At 42.6% G+C, this 26,121-nt stretch overlaps 1 protein-coding gene across 3 annotated transcripts in view; it reads right to left on the bottom strand.

Moving 5' to 3' along the window:
• The window catches only part of BRF1 (BRF1 RNA polymerase III transcription initiation factor subunit), a 175,451-nt gene that overhangs the window by 129,250 nt on the left and 20,080 nt on the right, over nt 1-26,121 (bottom strand). The window lies entirely within an intron of this gene.

The following is a 26,121-nucleotide window of genomic DNA, read 5'->3' as shown; positions in this document are numbered from 1 at the left end:
GCAGGGCCAGCCTGGCTCCCCAGGGCGGTGGCACCCACAGGGTGCAGCCACCACACAAAAGTTGACGAGGAAGCCTTATCGCCACCAGAGTAGCTCAGGGCACACACCAGGGACCAGCCCAAGTGAACTGGGGATGCAGAGCACGAACAGGACGAGCATACATGAGGGCTTTTACCCCAGCACCCCCCTGGCCTGTCCCCACTGCAAGGCATTCCTCCTCCCAGGAACTCCCTTCCCATACAGGCACAGCTAGCTCCACACCTCATGGGGCACTCAATAACATTGAGAAAGGTGTTTATTTCCCACCCACCCCCAGTCTTTCCCACTATCTGGCCTCACCCCCGAGCTACCATTAATATTCTCTGAGTATTTAACCTTAATTGCAAATGTTGAAATAGAATTCATCGTAATTCATCCTAGGCAAATAGTATGCTTGTTTGAATAACGTACACTTTTTTTTAGCAGAGCTTTTCACCCAGCATCAGTATTTTAAAATGCAATTAATTTCGGGGTGGCCAGTCATTGTCTACGGACAAATACCGAAGAGATCTGAGAGCCCAGAAAGGTAGCATTTCCTAACAGGGATGAGTATTTCATTACGTGCCATACACAGCCTTCTGCAGACCAGTGAAGGCTTTAGATCTGTGTGCTGGTACTTCCTCAAGCTGCTCTGCAGTATTGTCAGGCAGACAGCTTGAGCAAAAATACGGCTGTGATTCTGCCAGTGACCCCCCCAAACGAACAACGTTACGCAGAACAAGCAGCAGCATCTTAGAAGCGACATGTGTCTCGATGACTAACTTGGTTTTGTCCTCATCTGCTACAGAAGAGGGATAAATGTACTATTTATAGCACCATCGTCTAAGATAAACATTTACATTCGGCAACCAGTCTCCTATTTACCAAAGGAAGATCAAAAGATATGTTGGGTTTCCCTCCTGCCCTGAATTTAACATGACAACAAATTTCTATTTTCCTGGTATCTTATGCAACAACAGCAACAACAACAAAGAGCTGAAAGAGTTACCAATATTAACTGCGTTTCTGGATTCCTACACAGGGAACATCAGATCCCTTGTACTCCTCCTGGTTCCTCTACAAATTCAGGAAGCATTTCCACTCAAAAGGTAGCAGCCAAGAGAAGGCAGGTATCAGCTCAACAGTTTTTGTGCCAGTGCTGCAGTAGCAAACTGTTGTACAGTGCCCTCAGCTCAGCCAGATGACAACCGAATGGAAATCACAAAGCAATATACTATCTGTTCTGCCAATCTCGCCGATTTGGTATTTCCAGAGCTGAAAAATATAGATGTTATATTTTATTTAACTATAAGTACAGCAATTTTGCTCTGTTGGCATGTGAAGAGAAAACGTTTGCACTTAAGAAAAAATAGGGCATAAGAAAATAACTCATCAAAACAAATTCTCTATACAGCACTCCAGATAGCATCAAGAAAGACAAATATGAACCGAGACCAAATTCCCATTCGTACTGCCGGTCCTCAACATGAAAAAGCCCTCGTAGGAGTGCGATGGTATCTACAAGGCTGCTAAGCATTCAGAGAGCCTACCGCAGCAGTACGGGCAGTGCAGGGAGGATCTGCCGAGAAGCTGCCAGCTCTGGGGCTCAGAAGATGAGTAATTCCCTCCAGCAAACCCACAATACTGCAGCACGTCCACCAGCCCTTGGATGCACTTTCACTCCCCCTGCTCCTTGCTAGCCGGGTGGCATTTTATAGCCTGCTATTTCTTGTTCTTCTCCTGACTATCTCTGGTTTGCTCTACGCTTACCAGCATGGCTTCAATCAGCCCGAAGTGCTGGCTGATGCCCGTGCTGCTGGTCTGACCATATGGTCCCAGCGTGCAGCTAGCTGGTCCAGCTCTCTGCAAGGATGCAGCAAGCCTCATGATCTCAGCCAAAACAGTAGGAATATCCAGCATCGCAATGCAATTTATTAGCAATCTGCTCAACCCAGCGTTCACCAGATTACACTGCAGTGTTACAAACTCATCAAATAAATTGAATTGCTCTACTGGCTGGAAAAGAAAAGAATTTACCTTTAAACCACACCATGCTCTGGGTTATAAAACAAAATGCATGACAACTTTCTGACTTTCTTATCCATTATACCCAGTAGAACGATAAAAAAAAAAAAAAAGCTTGAGAGGACAACACAAAAAACTGGCAACTACCATCCCAGTATTATAAAGTAATATCATTGTATGAAACAGTCATAAGTGCATATTGAATTTTTTCTAAATTGCAAGACAAGACAAGAACAAGCAGACAAGGAGGAGACAGAGGTAAAGCACACCCCCATTAGGTACGTTTTTTAGGTACGTTTTTTGTGTATCAGTAGCGTGCAAAAATAGTTTCCTTTCTTGGGCCTTACAGGTCATTGACAGAACCTGGGATTTCTTTTTGAACCAGAAAAAAATATAAGATCAAAGCTTACACTTCATGCTGGCCTTGCAACTTAGTGATGGCATTCAAATGGTGGCTGTATCTCTGGGAAAAGGACTAGGAACTGTCTTTTTAGAGGCTGCACAAGCCCATCAGCAAGGTTACAAAAATCCTCTCCCTTCCCTCAACAGTAAAACAGTAAATTTATTTTCCTTTAAAGAGTGAAATAAAAAAAAAAAAAGTCTAGAAACAACAGAAATTTTATGATGTTTAGGACAGATACCAAGCAGTTCCCATTTACTTCTCTAGGGCACATCATACTGGGCAGGGAGAGGAATAGAGAAAGAAAAAAAGGAAGAGAGAGAAAGCTTGCATTTCTGTAAGCAGCACACAAAATCAAGTTCCCAGGCTACCAAGTAGTAAAGTTTATCACGCTCCTGAATCTGCATCTACAAACAAAAGGCCCTTTTCTGGTTTTAGTTCCAAGTCTACTAAAAAAAGTGTTTCTACTCATCCAACTCCCAGCACGCTGAAAGAAACAAACACTCTCATCTCTTCTCAGCTGATGCCAATCTCAGTGCTTTAGACACGCACGTAAGCCTCAAACCAAGAAGTTCAGATAGGACAGCTGAATTCCTCTGTCCTTTTAGGTCAGAAAATTTACACACTTTGGACCGAGGAAACTTGTTATTACAAAACAAAATGTAGAGGTTAGCAATCACTGCCACAAAAACAGATCTGAAGAAAAAACTTGGTAATATTAAATGCTTACACAAGTGGCAGCTGATAGCAAAACTGCAGCTCCAATTTTTATAGAAGCAAAATAGAAAAATGGGGAAAAAAAATCAGACCCATTCTTTACAAGCAATTTTCTGTCTTTTATGATCTCGTTACTACAGAAACATCTTATTCTTTTCCACTCTTCAAGAGGGATCATACCTTTTTTTGGATCCCTTAAAAGTCAGTTATGTCAAGTAGCTGCAGCTATTTATTACTCTCCTCTGGCTTCTGCCTGCTCATCTGCAGCTCTTCCCTCCGACCAATGAAGTGTGTACTGCTGCTATTTCAAAGTAGCACTTTTTATAAGTTTCGTAAGTTTCCAGGGAAATAACAGGCAGTACACAGCCAGAGCCTAAATGAATTGTTATTACAATACTAAACTGCATCATCAAAATCAAAGCATAAAGATTTCCTCCCCGTCTGCTATTTGCTCAAGGGGCTCTGGAAACTTAATGGTACCTGAATTGGGCGATGGAGTCGTGTTAACAGCACTAATCCTTTTCTGCAAAAAGGGATTGTTATGGTAACAAACACTGGATTCTATTAAAGGAAATGATTTGGGTGACTTTTACTTGGGTATTCATTTTCCAAATTTGAATTACTTTATTGACTGAATTTTACGTGCAGATTTCATTCTGCATTTGGTTTTACGCTCCTTTTATTTTCTTGCTTGGAAAAAGCTCACCAGAAGAACTCCCTGGAAAAGGAAAAAGAGCAGTTTTTATGTGTGGGCATCCCTGCATGCTTTGTCATATCTTTCAATTTCAGTAAGTCCCAGCTCAAAGCCTGAATGAATTTCCTGCTCTTTGCTCCATGCCAGGCTTCTGTGCTGTTTGTATTACAAACGAGTAAAACAAACAAACAAAGCCACAACAGGGAAAGTCCAGGAACACCAGCACGGCTACATTTATGAAGGCCGGTCCCAGAAGCCTAATCAAGAGTAGGGTCCCATGATCAAAGACAAGAAAAACATTTAAAGGCCAAACAATGGCGGGAGGAAGGGAGGAAACCGCAGCGCTGACTGCAGCGATTGCACGGAGCCTTTCCAGCAACTGGCACCACAGGCAAGTGAGAAGCAGCTTTATCTCCGCGAGCCTGCAAGGAAAACGGCCAACGAGCACTAAAAGCAGCAGCACAGCAGGGCATTATAGCAGCGCTGACCTAGCACAACAGCTTTAATTTTATTAAGGATGGCTAAGAGACATTCCCAGCAACACCTCATTGCCTGCAAGGAGAGTGATGGGAGATGCTGGCCTCACCCCCATGCTCTGCCCACCTTCAGCCTAGCCCCAAACCCCGACCCTACTGTTGCTGAGGTGCCCGTGGTCCCTAAACCTGTGTCTGTTTTCCCAGAACAAGCCCCAGGTCCCCCAGGAGAGGTGTGGGGCCTGGGGCTGAGCACTCCGGAGGCAGCTCCTGGAGGAGCCGGCTGCCACTGGGGTCTCCACGCGATGGAAGGGAACCCAGCCTTGTCCCTGGACATTCCCACAGCTGTGTCTGCATGACTGGGGAGATGCACTGAAAAAAAAAAAAAAAACAAACTTGTGAAACAATCCTTGTGAAATTAAAAAAAAGATTTAAGCCAGACCTGTTTAGCCAAGGGTTGATGCCTCTACTTTACTTTCTTATGGCCAGAACCACGCTACGTCGGTCCCGACCTGCAGCACTCGGTTCCCTGCCTGTTGACATCCACCCAACGCAGCCGTTCTGCCTCCTGTGGGAGCACCCCAACCACCACCTGCAGCTCCCCGTCCCTCCTGGTGAAGAAGCCCTTCTGTCACGTGTCAGAGGGTGGTTCATTCAGCTACAGAGAGCTACAGCAGGCGCCGTCACGATTAATGGCTTAAAAATTCAAATAGTCGTCACTGCCCCAACTACTTCTTAAATATTTGATACTAAGCTACTTTTCTTCCACCTAGAAAATCTGCTGTTAATATCTCTTCCCAGCACTTATCTGTGCTTCTTTAAGTATTCATTCCCTCAATTTTGGTCCTTGTGTTCCATTAATGCCAACACAGGCCTGCGAAATGCCCACGTAACTCCCCCCCAACCCCTTTTTCCATTCCCTGATTATAAGATATCACTCCCACATGGACAGGCTCCTTTCATACACAGCAACTGGCCATTTGAATTCATTTCCCTTGCAATTCTGAAAACCTTGGCACTGCGAGCAGTTCCTCTGATTTGCTGCGTTGAGTTCCTGGATCCCTGCTCCCCTCACAGGTGGTACTTCTGCTGCTGCAGCCTTGTTCCCATTTTATCCATCTAAACACTATTCTGGGTTCAACAACAGGCTGCTGAAGCCCTAGGGTTTGTTCATGTGCTGTACCTAACCGATTGCTCTCTCCCCCCATCATCCTTAGACAGTAGCTTGCCTGCTTCTTAATTATTATTTACTTGCTTTTTAAATCCAGCTAAAGAACTTTTTGCTAATGAAATCCTTACAGAACTTTACTTCTGCTATCACAAGTAGGAAAACCATGCTGATGCTGACATTAAAAAAAAATACACAGAAAAGCAACACGTGGCTGATTCACTCACATCTGAAGGCACGGCATCACGGCTGAGCCGAGCTGAAGCCCAAGCTGTTGCTGCAGGCAGCGCTCCCACCTCCAGCCCGACGTTTACGACAGAGAGGAGGGAACTTGCCCTGCTGAAAATCAGCCCGAAGAAGTTAAGTTTTCATTTGGAGCAGCTCCCCCATAACTCAACAAGCGGCCTCCCAAGCCCCGAGCTGGCGGAAGGTGGCTGGGGCGAGGAGAACTGCTGTCAGCAGCAGCACACACGTGGATCGACTTAAAACGAATGTGAGAGCACCGCCTAAATGGGTCAGAGAGAAGCATACACACGATCCCTACACTTCCTCCCGCTTCTCTGCTACTGCTCCCAGCCCTTGCTGCTCTTCTGATCCAACCTGCTTGCACAAGTCTGACGTATCGCAGCTTAAATACGTGCTAACGCGTTCATTTAGTTGTTAGTGCACTGAAACGCTTCAGGTGGTTGGGTTTTGTACGACCCTTTTTATTTCCTGAAGTTTTATCAACTGATTTTTTTTACTGTTTTAAAGTTGAAACAGCTGGAAGGCTGCACCGCTGGCAAGAACCTAGAGCACACGCATGATTAATATAAGATAGCCCTTGCTTATCTGACATCATGAGAATTAGAAAAAAAATGTAGGATATCAGGAGCTTTTAGGTCATGGTAGCTATTGAGCATGCAAGGCATCCTTCTGACAGCACCATCAGTTAGGCTATGCTTTAAGCTTCCTCTGTTTTATTTGGACAGTGATTTTTTTTTAATTACATCTTAAGTGACATTTTTCTGATTTTTCTATACCTATATGCACGTAAAGCTTTTTTTCCCTCCACACTTACCAATTACCAATTGTTACTCTTGTCACAACAAGAAATGAAATATTTCTGCTGTCACACAGCATTACTGCTGATCCAAGCACTACGCTCAACCATCCAAAATTTCTATATTACTGCAAGAAAAAAAAATTGCTCGTGACATAACCTGACAGTTTGGATTTTTTTTTTTAAACTTTTAAAAAACAGATATTTGAGTATTATTAGAGAGGTCAGAACTTGTTTCCCACCTACAAAGCAAAAAGCATCTAACTAACAAACAACTTTGTCCAATCTACACAAGGAGGAAAATTCAAGAATGCAGCATCATATGCAAGCGGAATCTGTTGCCTATTGGTGTGAGTTGTCAGAACCTTTAAAACAAAACAAAAGTGAGGGCTGAACACAACAGGATTCACTGCTGCAGTGGAAAACTTTATAGATGCGCAGGGCGTATAAATCAGCGCAATGTTATCTGCTCGCTGACAGCAAGTTCTAGTGCCTTCCCTGCGGATCAGGGCTTTTGCAAGGCAAAGAGTGAGAACTGAAAACTGACAGGAGCTGTTTTTCAGAGTCCTGCGGACACCGCGGAAGCAGGCAGGAACCCCAGATCAGCACTGATCCACTGGGGCAAGGAGGCAGGAGCTGGAGGTATCCCGTGGCCAGAACTGCAGCTGGATGAGGGCAAGGAGATAGAAAGGAGCAGAAGCAATCAAGTGACTGCAGCTAAGCAATTACCTCTCCACTGCACTGCAGTGACTATTAGCTAGAGCCATACATACTAAGAATGTTTAAAAAAAAAAAAAAAGTTTAATCCACCTTCCCTGCTATAAAAGCCAGCCCAGCCCTTCCCTTTTCCTGCCAAAAGGCTCCTGTGCATCTCTGTAAGCCTTCCCTACCCTCCTCATCCACCTTTTAATACTTATCTTTTATTACATGCCTGAGAATTTCCTTGTCCTCAGACACATGCAGAACAATTTTGCTCCCCTAGAGTTCAGCTCCGCTCTTCTGCATGCCAGTTGTTCTGTCAAAATACAACCGGCAGTGGTAAATTATTTCCACTCCCCATCGTCCAACTGTGCAGGCAGAGAAAAACCTTACTGACAGAGACTAACACCGCTTTGCTCGCAACCTGTGCTTGGCCTTAAAGTTGCTGCTGCTGCTTCAGGACTGGAAAAGGCCTGCAAGCCTCATGCTACTTCCAGCATCTGGCTTGGGGTTGCCTTTTTTCTTTCTTCTTTTATAAAATGAATTTGTTTTCTCCGGTTCTACATGCAAATGTAACAAAAGGCCCTCTCTCCCCATCCAGACCATACCCAGCTGGCAAACACGTATGACACAGTAATTGCAAAAGGAAAAACTTCATAAATATCAACTAATTGGCAAATTCCTTAAGCCACCTCAAAAAGGGAAATAAGGAGAAAAAGCATCAAGGGAAAAAGGACGCAGAGTGAAGTAGTTGGAGGGGGTGTGAAGAAAAAGAGGCAGTTATTAACAATATCAAAGGGATAAGAGATAAAACACAATCTAAAAATGGAAGCAGAAAGAGAAGAAGTGAAATCAAGCTGGAAAAGGCACAGAGCCATAACAAAAACAAGAAAGATTGTATTAGGTTAATACTTATTTAAGGTATTTTTATGTGAGGCTGACAAGAGCAGTCAAATATTTCATCCCTTTATCTAAAAGGGATAAGAAGCCCAGCGGTTAGGTAAAAGAGCATCAATCTTTATTCGGGCTGCAGCTAAAGAATGCAATTCTGCCCTCAGTTTGTCCCTGGCAGCTGAGTCCATCAGCTACTGATAACGAGGAGCATGAATGTGAGGGGGCTGCTCTCCTTTACTGCTACAAAAGGCCTATTTAGATCAGAGCTATGACTGCCCGATAATTTTATCTGCGCACAGCCCATACACGATGGAAGAAGTTAGGGACAGAGCTTCAACCTCAACTTCTGCATTTCCTTCCTTTTGAAACTAAAAATAAGTGAAGGTTGCCACAAATCTCAGCTAAACAATGAAATAGATGGGTGATGCTATTTATCAAACCGCTCTCTTGTGCTATCTGCTTTGGCTTGGAGTTGAGAGAAGATTTATGGCCAACGAGAGAAGGCACATATTTCAGACACAGTCCTACGTTTCTTTAAACAATAACATTTATGTAAGTCAGATGTACAGACTGTTCCAGTAAAGGGTTAGAACTACAATGCCATCTATGTATTCCTACAGAGCCAACATGTCCCTCTCGGAAAATATTTGGCATATTTGAGCAGTATCCCTCTTTATGTATGTAATCTCTTCCATTTATAAGAACCTATGCGGCACATACAATATACCATTAACAACTTTTCCAGGTGGAGTGAATTATCCCCAGGCTTTGCTTTCCTCAGGAACCCCAATCACCCTCAAATTAAAGAGGGAGAACGTGGTGGCGGGGGGACAACAACGACTGTGAAAGACCCAGGGATCAAACGTCCAGCCTTCATCACATCACTGAACACGATTTGTTAAGAGAGGAGCAGAAGATCAGTAGATTTCTGGAAGATAATGGAAGTTTAAACCATAAATAGAAATGTACATGAGCTCATGACTAAGACCTAATGACATGAACTTAAAGGAAAATGTAAGCACCATATTAACAAGAACTTACCACACAACTCATCGGACCTCATAACAGTTTCCCAAGGGAACTGGTGGAAAGCCCCGCTGCTTGGAACAAATGAATCCAGGAAGAGCAAGACACAAGAAAAACCGCACAGCATGGAGCGATCCCGTGGAAGAAAAATAGGCCGTGCTGATTTCCTATGTTGAAGTTCTCATGCTTTTGCAAAATTGTAAAGCTTAAGAGAAAGGGGCAACTTTCTATGACAGAAACATTGTGTGCTCAGAGTGTACAGAAGAGGAGGAAACATCCTCCCCCCACGTTCCCAAAATTGCCATCTCTGCTGGCTCAGTACAGCAGCATTTCAGCCCGTTTGCAGTTTGGTAGCACATCAACACAGACCCAAGGGCAATCTGACAGAACAACCCAGCCTGTAGAGCAAAGATCCACCTACTCATCTTCCCACATCTTCAGAAACCTTTTCCACAGTCACCACTCCATTCTAAATTAAATATTATATTAATGACACTTTGAGCAAACCAACCAACAGCAATAAAAACACAACACCACTCAAACTGTGTGGAATTTCTTCCACAATCAAATCTTTAGATACCAACTTCCTTGGCTCTTCTATATAACCCACTCACCCTCTGGGTGCCAGTCCTTAGTAGTTAAAGTACTTAGTAGTTAAAGACAATTTCAGGTAAGGACAATTACATTCTCCTCTTCACATGCTAAACCTCAAAGATCAACTGCAACACAGCTTTCTGTGCAGTCTGACTCCAAGACAGGATGTGAGATTACCCATTAAACATACATATCCAGGACTAGATGCATTATTAATTCATTTCCCCCTAGGTAATATGGCACGGTGAAGAACAGCTACCAGAGAACATACTGACTAAAGACTTAAACAGAAATCAGTGGATTTACGTGATGATTGCTATGCAGCAACCTAACGGACCTCATTAAAGGAGATATGGATTCTCCTCCCCTGACACCGCCACTGCTCCTACAGGGTAGGCACTGATGTTTAACACAAGGAGGAATATTGATTGTAACCTATCTCAAAAATTGCTCTTATACCAGTCATGAGAATGATCTGTCTCAATAACATCCAAGCCTGAATCAGACAGGTTTTAACTTTTTAACATTTTTCTCATTAGTGACAGTGTTTCGATTTCTTTTTTTCTTAATAAGCTGGCTATAAAACACTACCTGCCTCAGAGTTTCAATTTGGTAGGTGCTGTAAACACCAAAATTAATTTTTACTTTTGTCCTCTTTGACTTTGTGGAGCTACGCTCAATGAAGCTGCCCTAAGGAATCACTTAACATCAGCATTATCTTGAACCTAAAAAAAAAACAACGTACTGCTTTGGTAGAGTCCACAGAGTAAGTTTTACTTACTAACCTCTTAAGACCCACAAGAAAAAACCCAACTCTTCAATCAACTGCCTGCCTCGGATCTGTTAACGCTATGAGCGGCCTCCTCTCTGAAGGCCTCAGAGGTTGTACCGCTGTACTGACCAACCCCAAAAAACCCACTTCCCTCTGCAGAACAATCACAAACTGGCTCTTTCTCCTTCCTACCTTCTATATTTCACTCTAGAGCAGTAAGAAAAGCAGACAGGCAGATGAAATTCAGCCTAGCTCTGTTCATGATGACCTGATGTCTGTATAATCACGGGCCTGGCCGACAAAGTAGCTCCAGGACGCGCAGAAGTTAGCATTTCCGTATGATCAAACACCATCCTGCTACTTTATCACACAACAAGAGGTATAGGCCCCACTTTGTTTAAACCAGCTTTGATTATCATAAGCTTCAGCACTCAACTTCCTCCTGAAAGCCATGCTCATGTGGAGGGGGAGCTGACCTTGGCACAGCCACACATTTCTGCGGGCTCCAAATCCATCACGGGCTCAGTTTCTTGTCACTGTGCCTATTATCCTTTGGAAATAGGAACACTCCAAAACTTCAGCGCAGCATTTTGTTCTAAGTGGCTGCTATTACGCTGTCTCCCTTTTATGTCTTCCTTCCCACAGACTAAATCAGGAACGGGTATCTGACTAAGATCCCTCATAGCTTGACAGTGAGTGACTGCACCTGGAGGAGAAGGCAGGCATCTCTCTGCACCGCGCCACGGAGGCAGGTCCTCTCTTCTGCTGTGAGACAAAATGTTCCATGGGTACTCTCTGAAGAACTTGACTTTTGTTTCCATGTCACCACTTAGACTCCCTCGTACTCTGAAGTTTTCTTAGGGTAGTATTTAGTGTCACTGTAAGCTCACAACTTGACTTTCCTAGCACGACAAGTCAACGTTTCGCAGAAATCCCAAGCAACCTCAGAGCTTTAGCTCTCTATGCCAAAGACCTTCATTAAAAAACAAACAAACAAACCACAACCTTCTTAAGAAAGAGAACTACCCACACATACAGTAGGAAAAGTGTCTAACCAATGACAAAAAGAACACGCAAGCAGCCCTGAAACCCTTCAGAAAGAACATTATTTCCATTCCCAGTTCTGCACAACCAGAAATAGTCTCCTTAAGGGTATTTGGCACCCTATCTTCCATCAATGTACGGTAGGTTCACTGTGGACTGAGAACGGAGACAGAAGTACGTTTATGACCACAGGATGCTGAACAACTTTATTTTGACCAAAGCCACAGATACCCGCTTGCTCTCAAGAAAGAAGCTGGCAGCAAGCAAGAGTTAACTTCCAGTATAGGGCCAGCTGGAACAACACAGACCACTCAGACAACAAACGTCACCTCACAAGCACCCTGGATTTGTTCCAAAAATCACTTGAAAAGTGGTATTCTTCCTTGACACGCTCAAGGACTGATTCAGCTTGCACCAGCAGCAGTATTTTTCTCTAGTGCATGGTAGGAACTATAGTCTCTAAATCTATTTTGGGATGATTTTGAATAGTCTCAAGATCCATATTTTCCTACCGTATCATTAGGAAAGCTGGCAAATTATTTTCCCGGTGTTTAAACTTTAAAACAGAGATTGCATGCAGCTAAAAAACATCAGACTACTTTATCACCTCCCACCCCCCAAAAGAAAGAAGCCTTTAGGTACAGAAATACATTTTCTGAGATGGAAAGAGATTGCACTTGCAAAGCTATTCACCCACATTAGTATTGCTTATGAAATCACTTAGAAGATTTCAGTTGACATTGAATAATTTTATTTCTAGCTATTTCCCTGAGCTCACGGAGCTTTCCTAGCCACGGAAGTAAGCAAACACAACACCTGCTTGGATTTGGCAGGCTGCATGGGGCTCAGAATAACAAGGCAACCCCTCCGAAATCTTCTTCATTTACAGATGCTGATTTGCTGATGACAGCTGTGCTCACCTTTGGAAATGCGGGTGAATTTGGATTAGCAAATGCTGACAATTCATCTCACATTTAAAATGGAGGCTGCTAGTTAGAGAGGGGTGAATGATAAACTAAGGGCTACTACCGATTTCCTGATTTCTCACACAAAGCCAGCTTCCTCCATTTCACTTCACGGCAGACCTAGGGGAAGAAACAGGAGAGGTATCGTATAAAAACCTCAGCCTGAAGACTAGGTGCAACTGGAGCAGCTTGGTCTGTATTGTTAATCATTTGTATTTGGCAAGAACATTTTCCTAATCTGTCTGCAATTAGTTTTTTTTTTTTTTTTTACTTTTTTTTTTTAAATAAGAATTCAGGTTAGTATTAGAGGATGAATTTTGAATTTACCCAAGGCAGTTGAAAGGGGAAACCCCCAGCCCTCTTTTATCCCCCCCCCCCCAACACACACCTCTCACACCAGCTCCCAGCACTCCTCATGTCTTGTGCTAAACCACTAACTCAGAAAAAAAGAAAAAGTGGGCAGTTTCCTAAAGACATCAGTCTGAGCAAGGAAGGGAAGTGAGACACGTGCAAGAAGTACAGCAGCAAGCCTCGAGAGCAGTTCCACAGCACGCAGCTCCTCCGATTTATCTAAGACGCTACCCAGAGTCTGAAAGCAGAAGTTTACAGCTGTCTGCACTGCCTCATAACGTGCAGTATACATATTCTATGAGCAGACAAATTAATCTCTTAACCTGATTTAGAAAGCATCTTTTCCCACGTAAAAGGATTTCCTTAAATCTAGGCTTGCACGTGCATGCACGTGTCCAAAGGAACCAGATATGCCCTTCTGCATGGGGGCTCTGTAACAGCCTGAACTAACAAGACAGCTTCCAATGGTTAGTACCCATGCTATGCCCCACAAGACTCTGCAGTGTTTTTGTCTCCCTTTTAGACAAGGCAACGTGATGCTTCCCAAAAGGCCAGAGCATCAAAGATGGCTGTGTTTTATACATCAGTTCTGCAAGGACGGGAAAGAGGTTTTAGCACCTTCAGGTTCAGCACGTTCTGTATGACCAAAGTAGCTCGGTACCACCTCAGACCAGACCTACTGCTTGGTTTCTGGAGAGCTATCCATTCTTAGAAATTCATCCAAAACAGGCTACAAAGTGAAGTGCTAACTACTGAACCCTGCACAGCTCCCTTTGGAGCAATGATAAGCTCGTGATTCCCACCATAAAAATGGCATGGAATGTTGTCCCTGAATAGGGATTTATGGAAGTCATCAAATAGTGCACATAAGGTACAGATGTAAACATTCATGTACTTTAATGAGTGACAACCGTACACGAGAACCTGTGTCTAATCCCTGTACCAGAACCCATCTCCGTATACCCCTGAAATCCGGAACGAAGATCCTAACCTGCTTCCTCAACATTACACATCTCATAATATAATGCCCAGAAGTACTAATAATCAACTGTGTAGTTTCGGAGTACATGAAGGAAAAAATATACTGCCTTACCCTAAAAATCCAAACTCTAATTGATTTTGTTAAAAAAAATCACAGGTTCATTAGCATAATATTTCATAGGGAGACACACAGTTGAAGGTAATTAGCCACTTGCTTAGCTGCATTCAGTGCTAATGGCCTTTCTTTGAAGAAAGATCCACGTCTGTTTGATTTTTCTATTGCTCAAACTTAAGAGAAGCCTCTTTCAGTTGAAGCAGGAGTAATCTGAGCTGACTTTAGAACAGCTAAGCAATCAATTACCTTTTCACTTAATTTATGCTGTGTTTGTTTGGGACATCTTTGTCTTAACAGTATAAAAGCTTTAAATCTAGGTGATTAAAGCCAGATTTCTAGATACATATTTGGGATCCTAAAGAACAATGGCAAGCAAACACAGCTCCTGCTGACATCCAGAGGAGATCTAAAGAGCACAGCTCAAAAACAGGTTGAAGCATGCTGAACCTAACGTCCTACCTACACTGCAGCTTGGGTTCAAGGAGATCTTGCTGTATTTTTTCTCTGCTTTATAAAAATCGTTTGTAATTTCTATTAGAAACTAATCAAAGAAAAAAATATAGTATGTGAAGGAATACAATTCATTTTTTGAAGTGTTACATCCTCAATGTCAGAAATCACAAGTGATAGCCTTCAGGAGAGCTATCCTTTGACAACCTTCTCCCTCCCACAATTGCTTAACCTTCCTTCATTTTACCTACATATTCAACAGTACTTAGGCTTAGTCTACATGGGCTAGTATTTAATTATCCATATTGTCCAAAATTATTCAATTACTTGAATACAAAAAGACCCTACAAATCTTCACTGAAGGAACAGTTTGCAACTTTTTTTCCCCCATTTCACAGTTCATCCGTGAATAGCCACTACCACAAAACCTTTGGAAAAAAGAAACTTTCTTTACAACACTAATTACTATAATTACTATACAGCTTTAGAAAAAATGACTTTATGTATGAAGTTATTTTTTTCCTAGAAAAAAGAAGGGGAACATGACATGTATTGAACATATTAAAAAAAGTCACCTAGCTTTTTTTTTTTTTTTTTGTAAGGAGCCTCCTCCCATAGCAGGCTGGAGTTCTTGCCTTTCAAAAACTGTAAGGTTAAATTAACTGCTATTCAAGAAACAGGTTATTTTCAGCTTATGAAGAGACATCACTCTTCATTCTTCAATCTTTGATAAAACATGCAGTACTTGCATGTTATCCTCCCTCATTATCTAATGAGGAACTTCATAAGCTCATCACCCAAGTAGAAATCACCAAGGCTACAGCCCAGCTATGGTCCCACACACCCAGCACGCAACCTCTTGCATTACCCCACGCTCCATTTTTACAGCAGGAACATGTGGGAAATTCACACCGAGCAGCCAGAAGAGCAAAACCAAAATTCTCCGGAAGAGCTCTACTTTAAAGACATGATTAAAGAAAAAAAACACAACTCTTTCTCGCCACTCCTCCCATGAAATTACAGTTGAATAATTATGACAACGGCATTTTCTTTTAGGATTTGAGCTCTATTAACAAGTGCTTGTATCAGTGTGTAACAGCACCACCTGGCGACCTTCTTTAGTGCCTTACAAAAACTGTACAGTTAAGCTACAGTAAGCAGCATAGAAAAACATATTAGTTCTGGTTCTGTGTAATTTGGATTCTTTTCAATTAGAAATACATGCACTTTTTATCAGTAAACAGTAACATTTTATGATTCTGCTAAAGAAAGAGCTAAACACCAGCTGATTTCTGCTGGTAAATAGGGGAAAGCTCTTGACACAGCAACAGCCAATTTAGTAAAATTCTGGAATTCATTCAAATGTTAGAGTATAACAGGTTAATGAACTGTTTATTTAATGGCTTGGTTTATAGTTCATACAGATGAAAGGCCACCTCAGAATTAGAAACAGTCAAGCCTAAGTTATTAAAATCACTTGAAAAATCAAACTGAATGTCATGTATGCTATATATTCTAATTGATTAAATATATAAACAGAATTAGCATTTTGGTCCTAACGCACTAAGAATTTTACTGCTGTTCCAGTGGAGTATCTCCGAACAGCTAATACATGTTGCTGAAAAAATCCTTAGGGATCCTGAAATGAAAAAGTACTCCCTGAAGACGTAGCGAGCGACAAGAATTCTATTAGAGTGGAGCATTTCTTCTTCATCATTCCTTTTTAAGTTGCGACTAAATTAGCACAGCCTGCACACTCCAGGGTGTGTGCTGGGAGGATGGAGGGGGGGAAGCGGAAGATATGAAGGCCTGAGGCACTTCAAGCAGAGAGCATCCATCTGCCAGCAGCAGTCAATGAACAGAACATTTCTAAAAGCTTCCCACTCGTATTAAGTCAAGCCAAAAGAACAGAAAACACCTTCCTTCACTCTGACTGCGCAGGATTGAACGTAACAGGACGGTGAGTTATAAATACATGTAAAAATATAAAGGAGAACAATGTGGTCCTGCGTTCAGCCTCTCCTGCTGCAAAGCTGGTTTAAGAGGCTCATCTCTACAGCATCCATTCCCTCATCTACTCTATGGCAGCATGCAGAGGAGTGAAACGAAGTGAAGCAGGAAAAGAGTTGGTCTATTTATTTTTTGTTTTGGCTGGTGGGTTGCTTTTGTTGTTGTTTTTTTTGTTTGTTTTTCTTGTGTAACCCAGATATTTTCACTGAAAGGCATGGAACAAACCGGCTTTACTGCTAGGCATGTACCACGGAGCCAGTCTTCAGAGCTGTAGCTGTATAAAACGAAGGCTTCAGATAGCAATACCACTTAAAGAAGTTCCCAACCCTTTACACAATACCTCATTGCCACCCGTGCACCACAGCACGTCAGCTCCCAGGCTGACACAACTACCCACAGGAACACAGCAAATGACAGAGATCATTCAGGTTAAAAATAACTTGCATGCATGCACAGAGTTGTCCTGGTTGGGAAAGTTTGTTTGTTTTTTAAACTCCTGAGGGGTTTCTGTTGCTGCTTTGTTTTTCTGGGTGGGTGTTGGATGTTGGTTAGTCTGCCACTGCATTGGATGTGAGAACAGAACATGTTTCATACCTGGTAGAGAACCCTGTCGTTTCTACTCATTTGTAACTAATAGCAGCTACCTTTATGTTTGTGTCTTTCACCCATGTACTACACCTGTCTGAGAAAGGCTGGTGCAGCAATATAGTGCGCAGGAGCCAAAGCCTTTCCCTGAGCTACCTGTGAATGACACACACGATAACAGCCCTCATCCATCTGGGAGAGGATGTCGCAGAACCAGGAGGGCAACGAGGACGATCAAAGCTACAGATCAGCTTCTGCATGAGGAACGAGACGAAAATGAGACTAGATGAGTGAGGAAGCACCACCACACGCACTGCTCTGATACAGCTCCCTCAGCCACTGCAGGATGCACGACAGACACTGTGCCAGATGTGCCCGGAGGTGTTATTGCATCCCTATGAGAGGGATGCACACAGCGTGTCTGCATGACCTGTGGCAGGCAGGCCAGAGCTGTCACCTCCAGGATCCTGATCCCACATTGAATGACACCCGCCGGTTCCAACGCTGCAGCCACTACGTGCTTACACTGACACCATCCACCACGACGTGAAGAAAGCAGCTCAGGATCACAGCTTATTCGCCTCCAGCTGCACAGCACAGGTGACAACGAGCACAAGCATGTCTGCAAGAACTTAAACAAGTAAATCTTCCTTTTAAAAGCAATGTACACAGACCCTGAGTTTACTCTGGTGTTTGTTAATCCCGTAGCACAGGGGTCCGGAAGGTCAAGGCTGGGGCCATTACTTAGGAACAGCCGTCTTCCAAGAAAGCTGCAACAGCTCCATCAGCAAGTCACGCTTGCAGATCCTCAGGCTGAGATAACGCTTCCCTGCACTGCTTCAGCACGTGAAGTAAGGAACTAGGTGCTATCAGGGAACAGCATTAAGAAGAAACAAGAGTTCTCCCCCTCTGGGTTATATTATGGTATAGCCATAGTGCCTAAAATGACACAAACACTTCAAAAATCACGTTTAAGCATTTAAAACCAGTCCTATGCCCTGTAAGTGATGTACATTTTCATGATAAAAAAGAGTGGCAGCTACACAGAACTGAAATCAAAGCTACATTACTCAAAGTGCATTTTAAACTTGTCTAACAACCTTCCACAGCTCAAATGGTTTAATTCAGAAGCTGGTTAAGAGAGGCAGCACGGAAATTCATAGACATTACTAGAGGGGTGGGGAGAAAGGGGAGAGAGGCAGTTACCTATTCTCTGTCACAGCGTGCAAGTAGGAAGCTAGACCTATTAATATCCAAGTTCACCTCCTTATGAATGGTACTATAAAAAGTGAATGCTTCAAAAAACATTAGCCTGCTAGATAAACTGTCTTTACTTAAAGGATTGCTCTCGGGAGAAACGACAGGTTCCAATTATCTACACAAGGCTGTAGGGAGATAAATCTCTGTCAATGAATCCCACAAACGTGCTAGGTATTGTCCTACTCTGTGTCACATAGACATTGTCAAAGTTAATGGGGAAAATTCTTAAGATACAAGACACCAAAACCTTAATACCAAGTAAGAAATTTCACAAGCGTGCATTTCTTCTTTTGTTTGACAGAAAGAAGCAGAGATCTGTGCTTCCCTGGCACAACAGTTTTCTTGCCCACAGCCAACTAATAAACTCAGAGACAGAGCAGAGACAGGAGAGGAGACAGAGCACAAGAGTCATGAAAGACGCCTTTAACGCCAGTTAGAGTCAGGCCAACTCAAAGAGGCTGAACACCAAGGGGTTTTTTGGTCTCAGTTAATACAACAGAAAGCATCTCTTAACTCCTTTAAGAATACTTTTTTCTTCCCAATTTTAGGAACAATCTTGAAAATTAAGAGAAAGTAACAACAAAAATTGTCCTAAGTCTACGTACAGATGAAACCAACACCTCCAAACTATTTTGGAAGTCTCTTCTAATATTTCCTTTTTCTGGATACGCGAACACATGAACAGAGTAGGGAAGACAAAGCCTGATGCATGTATTCCAACTGGCCAGGATGCTGTGCTGAAGAATTTTACTGATGTTTGCTGATGGCAAAATCCAACCACTACTGTACTTCCAGCAAATCCTCTACCGTTAACTTGAAGAATCACAGCCCCTCTTCCCTGGAAACCCTGCGAGGACAAAGTCAGCAGGACAAATCATATTTTTATATTTTTTGGAATAACTTATCACTGGCTACAAAGTGTTTTTCTGCCTGTTTTGTTTGTTTTTTCTCTCCCCCCCCCTTTTTTTAAATAATATTTCTCAATTGGTGTTTCTTCAAGTCTATGCTGAACAAGTTCCCTGCAAACCCAGAAAGCTGAAGCTCTGAGGAAGATGTGAGCTGCTGAGATACCCTGAAGGTCAGCCAGCAGAGCCTCCAGCATCTGAGCTGTGGGCTGTACTTTTGGGACTTACCAGAGCCTGCATCAAGGCAGAAGACCAGGAAAGCCAGTACCTACTGAGATTCAAGCAAAACTTAGAAGCACAGAGGGGCGATACACTGGAACGCAAGCACAGCAGCCCCATAAGAACAGAAAAGTTCCCCATTGAAAAGTTATGGGATAAATAACAGTGATCACAAATATGGAAGGACAAAGAGGTTGGGAAAAAACACATTCCTTTTAAAATTCTTCCATAAAGTTATGATGGTACCAAAGATTTAACATCCCAACTCAAAACTTTTCTGCTTTCCCAACTCTGTAGCATGTTCTGACCAAAGAGCGAGAGCAAAGGTCAAGAGACACTTGTGCAAGTAACAAATATGTGAGTGTTATGTCTAAGACCCATCCATGTTAGCAGAAAGGATGAATCTACAAAACAGAAAGAGGGAAAGCTGTGAGTGACCTCAAAGGGGGAAGCTTGAGTTTGTTAACATGCAAAAAAACAGGACAGTAGGATGTGATTCAGTAGTTCAGTTTTGACCATGTTAGGTCTCTGTCAAGATGATCCCCAAACACAGACACCAAAGCGTAGGATTCATCACCCTTGTCCTCAGAGATGAACATCTGAGCTTGGTCAATCCAGACTTCCTTTCGGTGAGCAAAGAGGCACTTCAAAAAATGAGTCATGTATGACTTCCTTTCAGGTCACTCCTTAATCACACCCTGAATCTGTCCACCTCTGCATAGAGACCCTCAGTGGAGTTCAGGACAAGGAACTCACGCAGACATCCAAGATTTGGCAGCTGGATCCCAACCTACCATGAACTTGATGGAAGAGGTATGAAGTAATGAAGATGTTTTCCAGACTAAAGAGCTGCACTTAGTAAGTAGAAAAGATTATCCCAAATGAAAAAGGAATCATACATCCTCCCCAAGGAGACGTGGCAAAAGCTGACACGCTAAATGGAAAGATGAAGAAAATGAGTTAAGTTCTTAATGACAAAGGACTAATAAAGGGACAAGTCAGTAGATCAGTCAAAGAGGGTAAGACCAAAGCAATGGTCTGGCTAGAAGAGTAAGTCTTTCAAAGCCTTAGCAAATAAAAAATACATGACAAACCCAGACAAGGACAACTTTAAGCAATTAGTTGAAGAGGAAACAAAAGAAAACGCAATGGAGGTACTAATCGAAGGTGGAAGGATTGAGACTAGCTTGTACCACAACAGAAATGAAAGCCAGAAGGACAAGTAAGTGTAAGGCAGAGAGATTAGACTCAAAGTTTCATTACTGAAATCAAGGCCAGATACATTTGTAGCTGATAGACAAGGAAGAGCCAAAGAAAAGATCGCACCCAGCAAAGAAAACAACCAGAAAGGATTTACAGACTATGCACAACTGCAAAACTACAAACTTGCTGGGAATCACAGTTGGACAGGTAGCATGACTGGAATCGTAAAATGGATGGTTACAGGCTCTATGGGAAGGACAGACAGGGAAGGTGAAAGGAGAAAAAGAGGTGTTCATTTTATGCAAAGGAACAGCCTGAATCACGGAATCATTAAGGTTGGAAGAGACCTCCAAGATCCTTTGGTCCAACCATCACCCTACCCCCTACCACCAGTGTCACCCACTAACCCATGTCCCCAAGCACCACATCCAACCCTTCCTTCAACACTCCCCCAGGGATGGTGACTCCACCACCTCCCTGGGCAACCCGTCCCAATGCCTGACTGCTCTTGCTGAGCAGAAATCTCCTTATTTCCAACCTGAACCTCCCCTGGCACAACTTGAGGCCATTCCCTCTAGTCCTAAACGAATGCATGAAGCTTTGCTGCAGAACAAGTGACAGGCCGATAATGACAGTGATCCTGTACAGTGCCATTCAGTACTGACGTGTTCTTGGGGTCAACTTAGCTTCAGAGCAGCTCATGACTCCCACTGGTCTTCAGCAGCAATATCATTTTCAGGTCTCACAGATCTCTTCACCAGAGTTTGGAGGAAACTAAGTACTATACATGGCAGACAAGGACTGAGCAAGGGATCACTTAGCAAACTCCACATTCACAAGCCAACAGGATTAGAAGGGATATACCTGAGGATGCTAATGGAGCTGGCAAAAAGTAGTATCTTTAAAATAATATTTAAAAGGTTGTAGGAATTGAGGCTCTCTGCGACTGGAAGAATTACAAGTGTTTCAGACTTTTCCTCCAGAGGAGGAAGTAGGAAACCACAGGTGAGTCAGGCTCCCCTCAGCCTTAAGATCCTTAAGAGAGACCTTAAAATGCCGCAAAATACAAGCTGACAAACCTCACACAGCTCAACAAGGCAAATGCAATTATTTCTTTTTGCCAACAAAGAACCAACAGCAACAATACAGGCTGGGGATTGTTTGACTAGGGAATAGCTTTGCAGAAAAAGGATCTGGAGTCCTTAGGGAATGATGAACGTGACTGAGCAGCACCCAATTGCAGTGATGAAGGCTAACTCTATATTAGAACTGCATTATTAAAAGCACAGCCAGCAGGTCAAGATAAGTAGTTATTATCCCCTGTTCCATGCTTGTGAGACTGTATTTTGAGTCCTTTGTCTGGTTCAGGACTTCTTTGCACAAGAAAGGCATTGACATATTGAAGCAAGTCCAGCAAAGAGCCGTTAAGATGACTGGGAGACCGGAGCACATGATGTGAGGCCAAGAGCTGAATTTGTTTGGTCTTCAGAAGAAAAGCTAAGGGGGAGGTCTTACCGGTGTCTTCAGCTACTCAGTGGGGGGTTATAAAGAGTCAGATATGCACAGCAAAAGGACAAGCAGCAAGAATCACATTAAATATAAGGGAAAAAAAATCTTCTCAGTGAGGGTGGTCAAGCATTAGAACAGGTTGTCCAGGGAGACTGCACCATATCTATCCTTGGGGATACTCAAAGCTCAGCTGCACTATGCCCTGAGCAGCCTAATGCAGCTTCAAAGCCACCACTTTGACTGCAGACCTCCAGAGATCCTTAAATTATTGTATGATTCTACTCACTTCTGCCCCCTTGCTGTTTCAGGTTTTGTTAGATAAAGATGTGTTCTCCAGTTCTCTTCTTTGGATACATCTGTTCTTCATGCGCATAATATATTATCCTGGTGTAATTCACACTGGACAGTTCTGGTAGGAAGTAGGGCCTTCTATAATCACTTGCAATAAACCAGCTATGAAATTAGGGATGACAATAAATGTTAAAGAATTAAGTAAATAGTTTAAACAGTCAAAAGTGCATTAGAAAACATCTTCAGAAATGCCTTCCCATGTAGAATTAAAATACTGTTAGCTACGTTTTGGCATTTAAGAGGACTGAAGGAAAGCACATTCATTTAAAGTAATGATTAAAAACACAGCACAACAGTTCAGAAATTGGATTAAGCTAGATGCAGCTGCAATCCTCAAACTTAGTTTTAACCAAATTTGAATATCTGCAACTGAAGCTTTCAAGTTATAATCACGCCATTGACCTTCCTTCCCCTCTCCCTTTTCTTTTCAGCCACTGAAGACTATTGAAAGTATCAGAGCTCCAAGTCAAGAACAACTCCCTTGTAACTATGGATCTGACATGGATATAGTGAGAGCAGATTGCCTGCAAGGAAGCAAGAATAAACCAGCTATTTAGAGAGATTATGTAATGTAGCACAGAGCTGTAAAATGAGATTTAAAGAGACAGAACTCTCCACTTCAGCCCTGTTAAATGCCCACAGAAGTTGGGCAATCCTGTGGCAATTTGAAGAGGCTCAGACAACAAAGGAAAGTCTTGTCACAGGGTCCCCTCTCTGAGCTAACTCTCCTTTCATTACTCTTCTTTCTCACAGAAAGAAGACTGCGTGGTTATTTGGTCAAACCTTTTAAAAACAAAGCTGAAACACCTCTTCGTATCATCTCACAGATGTGTAGGCTTTTACAAGAAGGAGCTCTACGTGAGCAGAGATGAGCCATTCCGTGGGCCCGACATTACAGAACTCGTGGAGCTTAGCCTGCTCAATTAGCGCAGCGCAGCACACTGAAAATCAAACTGGTAATGAACAAACACAACAGTATTAGGTCTTTCTTGCATACATATTTTAAACGAGTGTAAACAAGACTCCAGTTTTTATAACTGCAGCCAATTCCTCACCAAACACCCACAAACATCAGCTGGTTCAGTAAAGAAAGGCAGAGAATATGAACTGCCACGCACCACCACGTTATAAATAGCAAGGAAACATACAGCAAAGGCATGTGTGATAAGGGAGACTAGTGGCGTGTATCCGATATTCTTACACAAGCCTGGAAACTGTAAAACCTTCAGGGCTTGCCCGTGACTTTCTTGAGAGCATACATGTAAATACCAATGCACAAAATGATTTTGCAGAAAAGTTTCAAGCAGTTGTTGTTGGGAGACTTTACTTTGGCATTTCTTCACTTCAGAATGGAGGAAAAGAAAAAAAACACGAGTTACTACTTTAGATATTCTAATGAAAAACTGTTTTTCATGTAATTCTAAACATCCCTTAATTATAACCCTCAAAAGATGGCAGCATCGCAGAGTTAGCCAACCCCAGCTGCTTTACTAGGGATTAAATAAGAGACAGTGAGGCCAAATCACCTCCCTTTCACCTCCCCTGAAAAGACAGACATTACAGGCAGGAAGAATTTGGCCCAAACTACATGGGGGAGGGAAGTGCAAGCAGGGGGAGGTTGTTGTTTTTTAAAAAACAAGTTCCTGCTCCGTTGCTGGACTTCTCCCCGGATCATGTCAAGCTTGCAGGTTGCTGGCAAGCAGACCAGGCACGCTGCGAGACCTGCCAGCACGCTCAGACCACACACGCGCGCTCCCAGCTGCTCTCATCCACCAGGGACAACCTCCAGAGCAAGCTGGGCTCCCCTGCCCATCGCTGCTTTCCACAGAGCCCGGTTCTTCCCTTGGGCAGCAGCCTACACAGAGCACCATACAGAAGGATACAGCACGATCGTATGCTGAAGGCAGCACGCAGCCTGGACCTGAGTAAGGAGCAGACCTCCTGGAAGCACGTTTACAAGTCGTGCTGCACCAGAATCCCCATGGCAGCTCATTTCAGCAGTCCATGTGCAACTCAGGTAACTCTGGAAATGTAAACATGGGAGTACGAGCAAATAAACAATTAGCTTCGTGTTTTCTTCCCAAACGCACAGATCAGTGCTCCAGGGACAACTGCCCATTTTTCTTGCAGTCAGCTATCAGAGCACTTCAGTTTCATTCAGTGAATAACCTCACGTTTTTTCTTTCAAAAATATACAGTAAATTCATTTACCTTGCTATGCTATAAAGAATAAATACAACAGATATTAACACAATTACAAAAAAAAGCAATCATGAACACAATGGCAGGGTGAGATTTTATAAGTTCACTGCCATAGCTCAATTTGCAATTGAGAACTACACAAAGCTAAAAACGTGATTAAATGCAGCAGACAACTAGCTCATTACAGAGCAGCAGAAAGAAGGGCCTTTCAGACACCAATTGCTCTACCTGAAATAGCAGCCGCTGTTCTCAAGCCTGGGACTGAGCAAGAACACTGCTTTGCTCATTGAAACGAACTTTCTCAGAGACAGCTTGGCACCGTGACAAATACAGGTTGGCTGAGGAGATCAAAGACCAAATGCCCCCCCCCCCCTTTTTTTTTTTATTTAAATATAAAGGATCACCACAAGAGAAGAAAAACTGTAAAAAGCCTCAGACAGGTATAACTAAAAAGACAAAATATTTTCCTATTTCAAAACTGTTTGGAAGACCATTTCGTTTCAAACAACTGTAATTTCTTTTCTATGATGCTGTTAGACTTCAGCCAAGTAAAGATCATTGGATATGATTAGGGGGTCCTGACAAGTCCAGTACACACAAAAGCTGTTGGGATGAAAGATGCTCAGACCTTCCCCAGCAAACAGTCAGGAAAGAAGCCACGTCTATATTCCAGAACAATCCTAGGCTGTGTTTAATTTCAGTTACCAAAACGTGGTTTTGAACAACAACAACAAAAAGAGTGCACTTTCTCCCCTCAGTTTATTTTTTCTACAATTATACTTAAGTAACTGAGCAGTCCCTATTCACAACAAGCAGATTTTTTTTAAATACCTATGCAAAATTACAGCTATGATTAGAATATCTTCATCCAATGACAAACTTCAACAGCTGTAAATGGTATTCTAGTGGTTTTATTCCACTAGAACAGTTTGTACAGACATTTTCAAAATTCAGTGTCACATCCAAAGTTACTATCTTATGAGACCTGCTCACAAACTGCAAGCTTTACTCTGTCAAATAAGCAGGGCCTGACACTGTTTGGTACAAGCAGCCCAGTAATCTGTATATAAATTAGCCAAATACTGCTGAACAAACCAATCTGGGTATGTTTCAATAGCACAGATCAATTTTACTCTTTCTGTACGTATGCAGATATAACAGATCAATCTTATCCTTTCAACATCAATGCAGATACAATACCAGCCAAGATTCTCTGTGTTTTAATTATTTATCTAAGATTTGAACTGAGGAAAATACCTTTATTTAAAATACCCCCCCAAAACAAGCATCATATCAGTGAAACCCATCTAACACTCTTGGTTAATTACACATCAGCTTCTGAGCCTTTGATATGGCAGTCCATCAGCTGTCATCTCCAAGAGTCATGAGACATGAGTATTAATTAGCTGAAAAATGACAACTCCTGTCCATTGATATGAGCAACAGCAA

This window comes from Anas acuta, chromosome 5 (genome assembly GCF_963932015.1).
Source record: "Anas acuta chromosome 5, bAnaAcu1.1, whole genome shotgun sequence".
Taxonomy (NCBI): Eukaryota; Metazoa; Chordata; class Aves; order Anseriformes; family Anatidae; genus Anas; species Anas acuta.
This window is presented reverse-complemented; position numbering and strand designations above follow the sequence as displayed.